This window comes from Acinonyx jubatus, chromosome A2, assembly GCF_027475565.1.
Source record: "Acinonyx jubatus isolate Ajub_Pintada_27869175 chromosome A2, VMU_Ajub_asm_v1.0, whole genome shotgun sequence".
Taxonomy (NCBI): domain Eukaryota; kingdom Metazoa; phylum Chordata; class Mammalia; order Carnivora; family Felidae; genus Acinonyx; species Acinonyx jubatus.
The window spans coordinates 165,548,845-165,560,195 of NC_069383.1; positions in this window are offsets into that span (position 1 = coordinate 165,548,845).

Sequence of the window (11,351 nt, forward strand, 5' to 3'; positions counted from 1 at the left end):
CCCACCCATCACCAGTGCTCCATGGTGCTCATTCCAAGCCCCAAACGCTCTACCTGTGTGGATGACAGACCCTCGTGCTCAAGGACACTCACAGCTCTAATCACCGCTGGTATGGGCTGATCAGATTAAGAGGGTTCTGGGCAGAGGTGAGGAGGAGCTGGAACCTGGGGTGGGAGGAGGGGAGAGAGGGGAGGAAGAGGGGGGAAGAGGGACGGGACAGGGCCTGGAGAGAGGGTCGAGGTGGACCCTGGGGAGAGGGGGGGGAACTCTGGGAGCCCAGGACCAGCACTGGAGGGGACTGAACGGCATTTCGCGCCTGCATCTGGGATATCTGGTCTCATTGTTAGGAGACTGAGCCCATGGAGCCGCCTGGGTGGGGACTGAGGTCCTCCCCTACATCCCCCGCCCCCCCAACCTGAGCTTCCTGCAGTGCCTGCCTGCAGATCCCCCCCTCCTTCCCGGCATTGTCCCCGCCCAGGATGAAGTCCTCAGTGGCCTTGGCAGGAAACCTCCTTCCCATGGAGGGTCCCAGCCTCCCCCCACCCAAGACTTGTCATCCTGGACTCTACCTTCCTATGACAGCAGTAGTTCTTGGGGGGGGGGGGTGCTGGCTTCCTCAGAGGGTATCCAGGGGAGACCACTTGCCCAGCCCCCCAGAGATGCCCATTCTCTTCAGGGACACCCTTCCCACCGGGGCTGGGCCAGCTCCACTCATTGGTGCTACTGGTCAGTTGGGGGCTCACAGCTCTTTCTTTGATGTGGGCTGGAGCCATGAGGGCAGGGTCTTCTGGGGTCCTTCATCTAGCTCTGGTGCTGGAGGACCCCAGACCTAGGACATGCCCCCCCCTCCTGTGGTCACTCTCTGCTTCTGTGGGTCTCAGCAATGGTGGAGAAGGCTATGGAGGATGTGAATGATTCTTCAATAAAGACCCACACAGAAGGCTCTGGAGGGCTGGAAAAATTGCCCTGAAGTTGCCTGGCTGAGCTAACCAAGGGAGCATGGCAGGAGGGATGATCCCCAGGGCACCAAGGTTGGGGGCCAGAGCCCCAAGTAAATAATGAACACTGAATGCTCATGAAGGACAACACTGCATGAGTCTCTTTCTGTGAAGCTCAGTCCCAAACTGGTGGTGGCCAGGTAGCTGTCACAGGCAAGGCTGTTAGACCTGGGGGTCTACACCCTCCCTGACCCCTTGGGGCCTGTCTGAGGACCTGAGATGTAAGTTGTTATGAGCATCAAGGGGGCAGAGGCTTTGGGCTGTGATATCTGATTCAGACTGAACGGAGGCACCCAGTGCGGGGTGGGGTTGGGGTAGTCTGCAAAGGCCCCGCAGCTGGGCCCGGTGTCCCTGGGAACTGTGGCGGGTCCCCCCACCAGGGGGACCTCAGGCTGGGGTAGCGCTGAGGGAGTTGAATAGGCAAGGTTGGGGGTGCCCTGAGGATCCTTAGGCCCTGAGGAGCCGGAAGGCACATCTTGGTGACAGCTGATTTTGGGGTGCTGGCTCCATCACCCCAAGGCTGGGGGACCTGAGCAGGAGTTGGTGGGGCCAGGGCTCCCAGAACTGTAACCCCTGACCTCAGGCCCTGTTGCTAAGTCAGGCTATGCTGTCCTCTAGCAGCGGCTTCTTGCTGATGGGGGCCCCACCCGAAGGGCTGTGGGACACCTTGGGGACCCACCACCAAGCTTGTTGTGGGCACTGGGCTGCAGGGCAGGTGATTGTGCTGGGGGCGGAGGGAGGTCAAAAGGGTGACCAGGAGCTCGAGGAGAACAGAGGAGGTGCTGAAGGGGAAGGGTGGCCCAGGGTGATGCGCCAGTGAGAAGACAGTGAGCATCAGAGGTCAATGTGGGTGTCCCTGGAGGCAGGCAGGTAGACATGTGGGACGCAGGAGGGTCAAGGGTTTGTCCAAAGGGTTTGCCATGCTGGTCCTGACTTTGTCTGGGGCCCCGGGCCGCCATTTTGCTCAGCTCCATGCGGGACAGATGGAAGACAAAGCTGTAGTTGGGGGGGGGGGCCAGCCTCTTGCACAGGCCACGGATGCCGGCAGTCATGTTCTGCACGACGCCTGGGGCCAGAACTGCAGGTGAGTCAGCGCCCCTCCCAGATGCCCCCCAGGGCAGGGGGCAGAACAGGCCCAAAGTGACCCTAGGAGGTACGGGCAGACCAGGGTGGAGTTCTGGGGCCAGTCCTGTCAGTCTAACCAGAGATCTGCCCATCTGTCCGTGTGTCATCCACCGCTGTCCATCCATCTATCTCTCCACTCCTTGACCGTCTGTCCATCCATCTGCCCGTCGTCTGTGCATCTACCCGTGCACATGTCCGTCATGTGGACACCCGCTCATTTGTCCTGCCCGACTGAGTGCCCTCACCATTCTCCCCTCGGGCTGACCGTGCCGACCACGGCAGTCACGGACTGGGGACCAGCTGTACCTGAGGAGGCAGTCACTGCTGTGCCCCAGAAAGATGCAGTGCTGGTGACTCTTTGGCTTTTCTGTGAGGCGGTGAGGCGGTGGGCCATCCTTTCCCCATCCCCATCCGTGCCCATATCCATCCACGCAGATGTGGTGGTAAATTCGCATCGTTCAGAAGGATTTGCCCATGGGTCACCGGGTCCGTGCTACACCAGCCACGTGCTACATCAGCCTGGCCCAGCAACCACCGGAGGCCGGGCTGGCGAAGTGACAGCTTTGGGCCACACCGTGAACGGAGGCCAGGGCGGCATTGCCGGTGACTTGTCCCTACTGACCACCTGAAATATAATTCTGAATTAAAGTTTCAACTTACAAGCAGATACTTGACTCAAGTACTAGAAAACTTTTAAGTATGTTTGGAACAACTTGGCTTTGTGAATCTGTTTTTCATCTGCAATTTTGTTAAATCTTATAGATGAAAAACATCCAATGAAAATTAAATGTAAAATGCACGTAAGTGGAAAATACAGAGTAAACTCTGAGGATCTAGTATGAAGAATGTCACACATCCTAATATTTATTATATGTTGAGGGACGCCTGGCTGGCTCAGTTGGTTAAGCGTCTGACTTCAGCTCAGATCATGATCTCACGGTCCGTGGGTTCGAGCCCCGCATCGGGCTCTGTGCGGTCGGCTCAGAGCCTGGAGCCTGTTTCAGATTCTGTGTCTCCCTCTCTCTGACCCTCCCCTGTTCATGCTCTGTCTCTCTCTGTCTAAAAATTAATGTTAAATCTTTTTTAAAAATATTGATTACATATTGAAACAACTGTACTTTGAATATACTATATATAAAATACATTTTATCTTACGTTCTATAAAACTCATTTTATTTATGCTACCTTTTAATTTTTTATTTATCAAAATGTTTATTTTTGAGAGAGAGAGAGGGAGAATGCGAGTGGAGAAGGTGCAGAGAGGGAGGGAGACAGAGGATCCGAAGCAGGCTCCACGCCGACAGCAGAGGGCCTGATTCGAGGCTCGAACTCATGAACCGTGAGATCATAACCTGACCGAAAGCTGACACTTAACTGACTGAACCACCCAGGTGCCCCTTAAAGTTTAAAAAAAAATTATTTATTTTGGGGGCACCGGGCGGCTCGGTCAGTTAAGTGTCTGACTCTTGCTTTCGGCTCGGGTCATGATCTCCTGGTTCGTGGGCTGGAGCCCTGCACTGACATTGAGGAGGCTGCTTGGGATTCTTTCTTGCCCTCTCTCTCTCTGCCTTTCCCCTGCTCGAGTGTGCTCTCCCTCTTTCTCAAGAGAAATAAACTTAAATAAAAAAAGGCTTATTCATTTTTGAAAGAGAGAGAGTGAGCAGAGGAGGGGCAGAAAGAGAGGGACAGAGCATCAGAGGCAGGCTCCATGCTGACAGCAGAGAGCCTGATGCGGGGCTCAAACTCATGAACTGTGAGATCATGACCTGAGCTTAAGGAAGTCGGACGCTTAACCAACTGAGCCACCCAGGTGCCCCTATGCTACTTTTTAGAAAGTTATGTATTGATTTATTGATTTATAGAGCATGAGCTGGGGAGGGGCAGAGGCAGAGGGAGAGAGAGACTCTTAAGCAGGATCTATGCCCAGCGGAGCCCGCCACACTTGGCTTCAAGAGATCATGACCTGATCTGAAATCAGAGTTGGGAGGCTTAACCAACTAAGCTGCCCAGGCGCCCTAAGACTTTTTTTTAAGTAATCTTTCCACCAATGTGGGGCTCAAACCCACAATCCTAGAACAAGAAGAGTCGCATGCTCCCCTGACTGAGCCAGCCAGATGCTATTTATGTCCCTTTTTCACTGTGTTTTTTTCAACATGGTTGCTGGAGCATTTAAGTGAGCTATGTGTTCTAGTGGGCAGGGGGCTCTGTCCTCAGGCTGGGTTTGTGGCCTGTCTTGGGCACAGAATGGAAATGTCCTTTGGTTAGGTGGGTAGCTCCCCTCTCCTCCACCTACCTGCAGGCTAAGACCTGGGAACCCCTGGTGTTTTATCACACTAGGACAGTGGTTCTTACCCTGGTGATCCTGAGTGATATGTAGCAGAGGCAGGTGGTTGTCAGGGGTGGGGGGGGGGGGTGCTCCTGGCATGGCGATGGGGGCTGCTACTGCTCAACCCCCCCCCACGGGGCCCAGAGAACAATCGAGCCCCAATGCCAGCAGTGCTGGGAACTTCAGAGGTTGGGAAATGCTGGATGGGTGACGATGGTGGAGGGGTAGGGATTGAGGCCGGGGGTCACGGTCGGCGCTCACACCAGAGCCCTTCAGAGAAGGTCTCTTGCCCAGGAAGCTTCTTTCAGGCGTCTGCACCTGCGACATGAGTTAGGCCACGGATGGCACGGACGGGAGTCTAGCAGTTATGTCTGAGTGATGAGGCGGGGCCAAGTTCAGAGCATGGAGGTGGTTCTGCGAGGAAGGTGGGAGCTGAGGTTGCAGGACTGTGTCCGGTGTCTGCGACAGAGGCCTGGGTGGACCGAGCTGGCGTTGGGGCTTCTGGGAAGGGAGGGGGTTCAGCGTCCAAGGCTGAGACTGGAGTCCCGGCCCGTCCACACGGGCTATGGGTGCCCAGTATGGTTAGGGTTGGGGTAGGGTTCCGGATCGGGCCGGCGCCGAGGGTCAGGGGTGGGCAGGGGCTCGGGCACTTTCGGCGCCGCCGTCCTCGGTGACGATCTTCTTAGCCAGCGGGACATCGCGAATCTTGTCGTCGGCAGCGGCGCCCCGGCCCCGCAGCATGTTCGCATCCTGCCTTCCGGCCCCGGTCCCGCCCACAAGTCCCGGCGGGCCCTGCGCTCGCCCCGCGCTGCCGCACTACAACTCCCGGCATGCCGCGGACCCCGGTCGGTGTTTCCCACGAAGCACCGCGCACAGCGCCTGCAGGGCCCCGAACCGCGGACCCGCGGGGGCAGGGGCGCGTGCTGTGGGCACCTGGCTGCTTGCGAGGTCGCGCGAGGAACTGCGGTGCTCGTCCCCCGCCCCCCGCCCCCAACCCTCTGGGGTGGGCACCGGCCCGACCTCTCGGTCGCGCGGCCGCGGGGCCAGTGTCGGGGAGGCAGCGAGAGGTCCTGAACCCGGGATCTGCGTGCGGAACCCGGGAGGCAGCAGGCGCTCGATAGATACGCGCGGCATGAGTGCACAGAGGGGCGTCTCTGGGACCGGAGTCCGAGGCCGCGGGGTTCCTGCTCTCTTCCCCGCGGGGCCGGGATCGCGGCTAGGGGCGCTGGGATCCCTCTGCGAGAAGGAGCCCTGTTGCTGGAGGCCGGGGGCTCATTGACCGCCCTGGGGCCAAGGTGCTGGGGAACTCGAGCGTGTCATCTAAAGGTTGGAGGATGTTTCCGGAGTCTGGCGAAATGGTGCCAGAGACCAGAGTCAGGCCGAAGGGTGGTTTGTCACGGGGGGCCTGATGTCAAAGTCTGAGAGCAGTTGCTAGGGATAAGGGTCACTCAATTCAACCAGTATTTATTGAATGCTTCCTAGATGCCAAGCATTGTTCTAGGTGCCAGGGTGACAGCAGAAATCAAGGTGGGCAGACCCCTGCCCCAAGGAGCGTTCATTCTAATGGAAGGGGGAGGGGGCAGGAGACACAGGGTAAAAAGCCTAACTCTGTGGCGCATGCTCATTCCTGTGGTGTCGCTATCCCGTCGTGGCTGATCAAACCACCATCATGACTACCCACATGGCATCAGCCGGCTCACGAAACTCCTGCAAGCTGCACAGTCGTCTCTCACAACTCCAGCCCAACACTGGGCAATGGGAAGAATGGTACACTGTGTTAGCTAGTGATAAATTCTGTGAGAAAAAACGAGTAAGGTGGAAGAGGGGTCGGTAGAGTGGTAAGCTGGGCGGTCAGAGGAAGATGTTTGCAAGGAGGGGTCTGAGCAGAGACTTAGCAAGCATGTATGGGGGAAAGGGTGTACCGGGTGGAAGGTACAGTGAGTGCAAAGGCTCTGAGGCTGGGGCTGCCTGGTGTGTTCTAGAAAAGCAAAGAAGGCAGAGGGCCGCAGCAGAGGGATGGATGGAGCCAGAGAGGAGAGAAAGCACTTGGCCGGGCAGGAGTTTGTAGGCTCCAGGAAGCCTGCCGGGACCCCCATCCAGCCCTCCAGTCCTCCCAATACAGCCCTTCCTTCCTCTGAACCTCAGTGTTTGCACCTGTAAAATGGAGACTTGGCAGACATGCAGCCGGGCACCCAGCAGAACACGAGAGCTCTGTCCCACGTGGAGAGCTGCCACTTTCCTGGAGGGAGAGCGGAGGGGAGCCTGGCTCCCCTGGTTCACTGTGTTCTTGTCTTGGGAGAACAAGTCTTCTTTGTTAGAGTCTGCTCGGAACAAAGGGGCAGGCAGCCGCAGAGGCACGTGAGTCTGAGTCAGGGGGCTGACCTCAGGACAGAGGACAATTGCGAGTGCCCTGGGGGAGTGACAGATCAGGGCAACTGGGGAGCCAGAGCCGCAGCTAACGCTGGATGGGGCGGCCCATGAACACCTGGCCTGCTGCCACCCGTGTGCCAGGGACAGAGAACAGCAGGCCAGTCACTGACCCAGCCTCCTGGCGATGCAGCCCACTTTCAGCCTCCAGATGATTCCAGAAGGGAATGGTGGGGACTGAGACCCACAGCAGGGGTGATGTCAGTGATAGCCCCCTTCACCCACAAGTCAAAGGTGTTTGCTCTGCACCTGCTCTGGACTCCTACCGCCTCTTCCTGTGCGCGCGCCTGTGTGTGCGCGTGCTAGCATGTTGCGTAGAGGAGTGTGGGGGAGACTGGCGATAAACAACTAAAGAAATAAGACCCCCTCGTCTGGGTTAAGGTCAGATCCGTTCTTGAGGAGATTCAGGTCCAAAGAAGCCTTGGCTTCTTTTCTCTTACACCTGACCTCACCCCTCCTCTGCCCAGGGCCCTTCAGGGCTCCCACGTCCCTCAGGGTAAAAGCCCATGTCCACCACCTGCCCCCTCACCCCGTCCTCCTCCCTTCCCTCCCTCTCCTCCTCTCCTCCTTGCTATGCTGGTCCAGCCACAAGAGCTTCCTCGCTCTTCAACACAAAGGCCCAGCGATTCCCCAGGGCCTTGGCACAGGCTGTGCCCTCCGCCTGGAATGTTGGGAACGGCATTATCTAAAGTAGCCTCAAGGGGAAACCTCCTAGAAGCTCATCAGATAAAGTGTGCTGTCTTCATGCAACGGGATATTACACCCAGCAATGAGAGTGAATGGTCTACAGTCGAACCCAGCAAGAGGATGAATCGTACACACTAGGTCCAGGGAAAGAGGGCTCACGGGAACGCAGTGCACTACCATTTATGTAAAGCAAAAAAAGGGGGGGACAACATAGCCCTGCTTTTGAAGTCACCATGGTGGTTACAGGGTAGAGGGGAGGACAGGAGTGCAAGGGGGCATGGTGGGGCTTCTGGAGGGCAGGAAGCATCCTGTCCAGGGATGTCAGTGCTGGCTGTGTGGGCGGGCCGGATCTGTGGGGACAGATGCTGGTTGCAGCCCTCTGCATCAGTCTCCCCTGCAGCATCCCTGGCTCCCACACCCTCAAGTGTCAGGAGCACCCTTCCTGCCCAGTCTTTGCAACAGAAGGGTTAGGGTTAGTGCCCCTAGACATTCTGCAGTGTCCCCTGGGGGACCGACTGCCACAGGACTAAGGGTTTGGTTCTAAAGCACTCTGAATCTGTGCTGACCACACAGTGGCCACGTGTGGTCACCGAGCATCTGGACTGTGGCTGAGCATCTGGACCCCAAGCTGAGATGTGCTGTGGACACAAGACACACTAGGTTCTGAAGCCTTAGCAGGAAAGAAGAATGTAAAATATCTCAAGCACAACTTTTGTATGCTGGAACGACATTTTGGTTATGCTGAGTTAAATAAAATGTATCATTAAAATGATCTTGTTTCTTTTTCTGACATGGCTGCTAGAAAATTCAAAGTTGCACATGTGGTTTGCATTCTGTTTCTTGTGGGCTGTGTTGTTGCACCTGCACAGAGGCTGGTATGTAGTAGGTGCCCAATAGATGCAGCCTGTGCCCTCACAGCCAAACAAAGGCAAGGTTAGAAGTTTGGATTTGTTGATGGCACAGTGGGAGCCTGGGGAATGTTTTGTGAGCAGGACACAGGTACGGGGTGACTTTTTGACTTCAAAAGATCATTTTGTTCTTGTGCAGAAGACGGGTAGCAGGGGAAGAAGGGACGCGAGGGGATTTGGGGGCAGTGATACGTGATTGAAGAAGGATCTAATGGATTCAGGAAGAGATGGGCTGAGAGAGGGAAGAAGAACCCGGGCCCTGGGTGGGACACCTGCTCCCGTTACTGTTATAAACAACATAAGCTCCATCCTGCATGTTGCGCAGACTTTTTCCTTTGGGGCTTTGAGAAACTAAGCAGCCATGCTTGGAGGCCACCTGGCCAGAAGCCAGCTGGAGGTGGGCCCCCCAGTCCCACAGCCACAGATCCTGCAGCAACCCCGGGGAGCTGGGACGTGGGCCCCTCCCCGGGGGAGCCTCCGGATGAGCCCTCAGCCCTGGCCAACAGCAGCACTGCAGCCTGAGCAGAGGACCCAACTCTGTCTATGGACTGTCTTCAGGAGCTGTGATGTAAGAAATGTGGGTGTTTTTGAGCCACTGTGTTGGGAGGGGGGGATTTGTTATGTGGCCCAGAGAGCCAACAGCCTGGACCCGCGTAGCTGGCTGTCCACCGGAGAGTCCACACCTCACAGTTCCCAAACTGAGCTCTAGACCTTCTCCTAACCTGCCCCTCCCCTGCCTGTTCCCTCCTAGTAACAGGGAGCGCCCCCAACACCTCCGGTCCCCTCACCCCTACCTTAAATGTGCCACAAACCCTGTTGCTTGTAGTTTTAAAATAGATCCAGGACCCACCTGCTTCTTACCTCCTCCTCCACCACCGCCCACCAAGCCCCCCACCTCCCCACACCCGTCCGGGACCAGTCCCCTCCCCTGAGCCCCGCTCACGGTCTGTTTCCCCGCGGCCGCCAGAGGGCGCCGGTGAGCACCGGCTCGAGCAGGTGCCAGCTCTGCCCGCGGCCCTCGGGGGCTCCGCGGTGCCTCCCCGGGGACCCTGCACGGCCCGCTCCCTCTCTCCCCATCGCTCGTTCTGTTCCACTCAACACGGGCCTCCTTGCTGCTCCTGCCGGACGCCCGGTGCACTCGAGGCTCAGACCCTTTGTACCCGCTGTGCCTCTGCCTGCTGTGTCTTCTCCCCAGACGGCCCCCTCCATCCCCAACCTCCTTCAAGTCTCTGCGTGAATGTCACCTTCTCAGTGACCACTTCATGTCAGACTGGAAACTCTCCACACCTCCAACCTCCCCTTACCCTTGGTTTTCTTTTTCTTTCTTTCTTTCTTTCTTTCTTTCTTTCTTTCTTTCTTTCTTTCCATGTTTGTTTATTTTGGAGAGAGACAAAGACAGAGCTTGAGTGGGGGAGGGGCAGAGAGAGAGGGAGACACAGGATCCGAAGCAGCTCCAGGCTCTGAGCTGTCAGCACAGAGCCGGACGCGGGGCTCAAACTCACGGACGGTGAGATCACGACCTGAGCCCAAGTGGGCCGCCTAACCGGCGGAGCCCCCCCGGGGCGCCCCAGCCTTGGTTTTGCTCCACGGCACTGCTTTGCCTTCGAAAGCAGTGTAACTCACTTGTTTGCTTCTTTCAACAAAAGGGTGAGGAAGGGAGTTTGTGTGTTTTGTGCACACGTCTTTTCCCAGCACCTGAACAGCGCCTGCACGCGGTGGGCACACAGATGGGTAAAGGTCGGGTTAACCCTTATGCGCTCAGACCCTGCAGCCTCCTCCGAGGCACTGAGGCCGGCGGCCTCAGCCGCGGCCCCCACGCGGCGCCGTATTGCCAGGGCAGAGCCCTGTGCCCCATCCCAGTCCGGGCTTCCTTGTTTCAGTTTGCTGATCTGCTCTTTTCTGCCAGTGAATACGTTGGATTAAAAACGTGGCTCATGTGCATGGGCTTAGAATTAATTAGCTTCTCATTCACATGCTGTTACCTGGCAGTTGTGTGGGTTCTGAGCTGAAAGTGAGAGCTGGAGGAGTCGGGTGGTCACGGGTCGAGGCCGGCTGGGGTGCCTAAGCTCAGTCTGGTGATGTTGCTGGACCTTGAGGCCCCCAAAACCTCCCTTTCAAGCTCAGGCAATCATTCCAGTCTGTTCCCCACCCCACACTTGCTCTTGGCTCCTTCCTATGTCACAGTGGGGAAACTAAGGCAGCTGAGTCCCAGCTAGAACCTGGATGAAGGACTGTCCTCCGGCCGGCACGCTGGTCTTTCTCTGCCTGGCCTAGGGTCCTTGAGGCTGACCCCAGCGGCCGTATCCTGCACTTCTGGCCAGCTTGGGTCAATCAGAGACTCTGCCAGGAGGGAGAGAAGGAGGTGGGGGTGTCTATCTCCCATCTCCATCCTCAGTGCCCAGTTCTGGTCACAGCTCTGGAGTTTGTGCTGCTTCTGGAAGGAAGCAATGGCTTGTGTACTTTGGGGGCCCACAGGTTACTGAGGATGGGGCTGGCTATGGGCTGATTTGTTGGCCGAGTCTCCCCAGGTGAAGGGAGCCCAGTAAGCACCCTGAGGTGGGAACTGGCTTGAGTGGCTTTAAGGACTGGGAGGTTGCTACTGTGGCCAGAGGAGAGGGGGCGAGGGCAGAGGGGGCAAGACTGGGCCCCGTGGGGCCTCGAGTGCCAGGGAGGGCTGGTAGTGGACCCCCAGCACTCCCAGAAGGCTGAGCTGGGGTTGCAGTCTGGGAGAAGACCTGGACCCTTGAGCTAAAATCTGAGTCAGAGAGCCCTGGATTCAACTCCTGGCTCTGCTGATGTTACTCAGGGACCTGAGCTCTGAGCCTCAGTTTCCCCACCTGTAACCACAGGTGAGGTTTTAGCAGCTGCATTTCCGTCAGT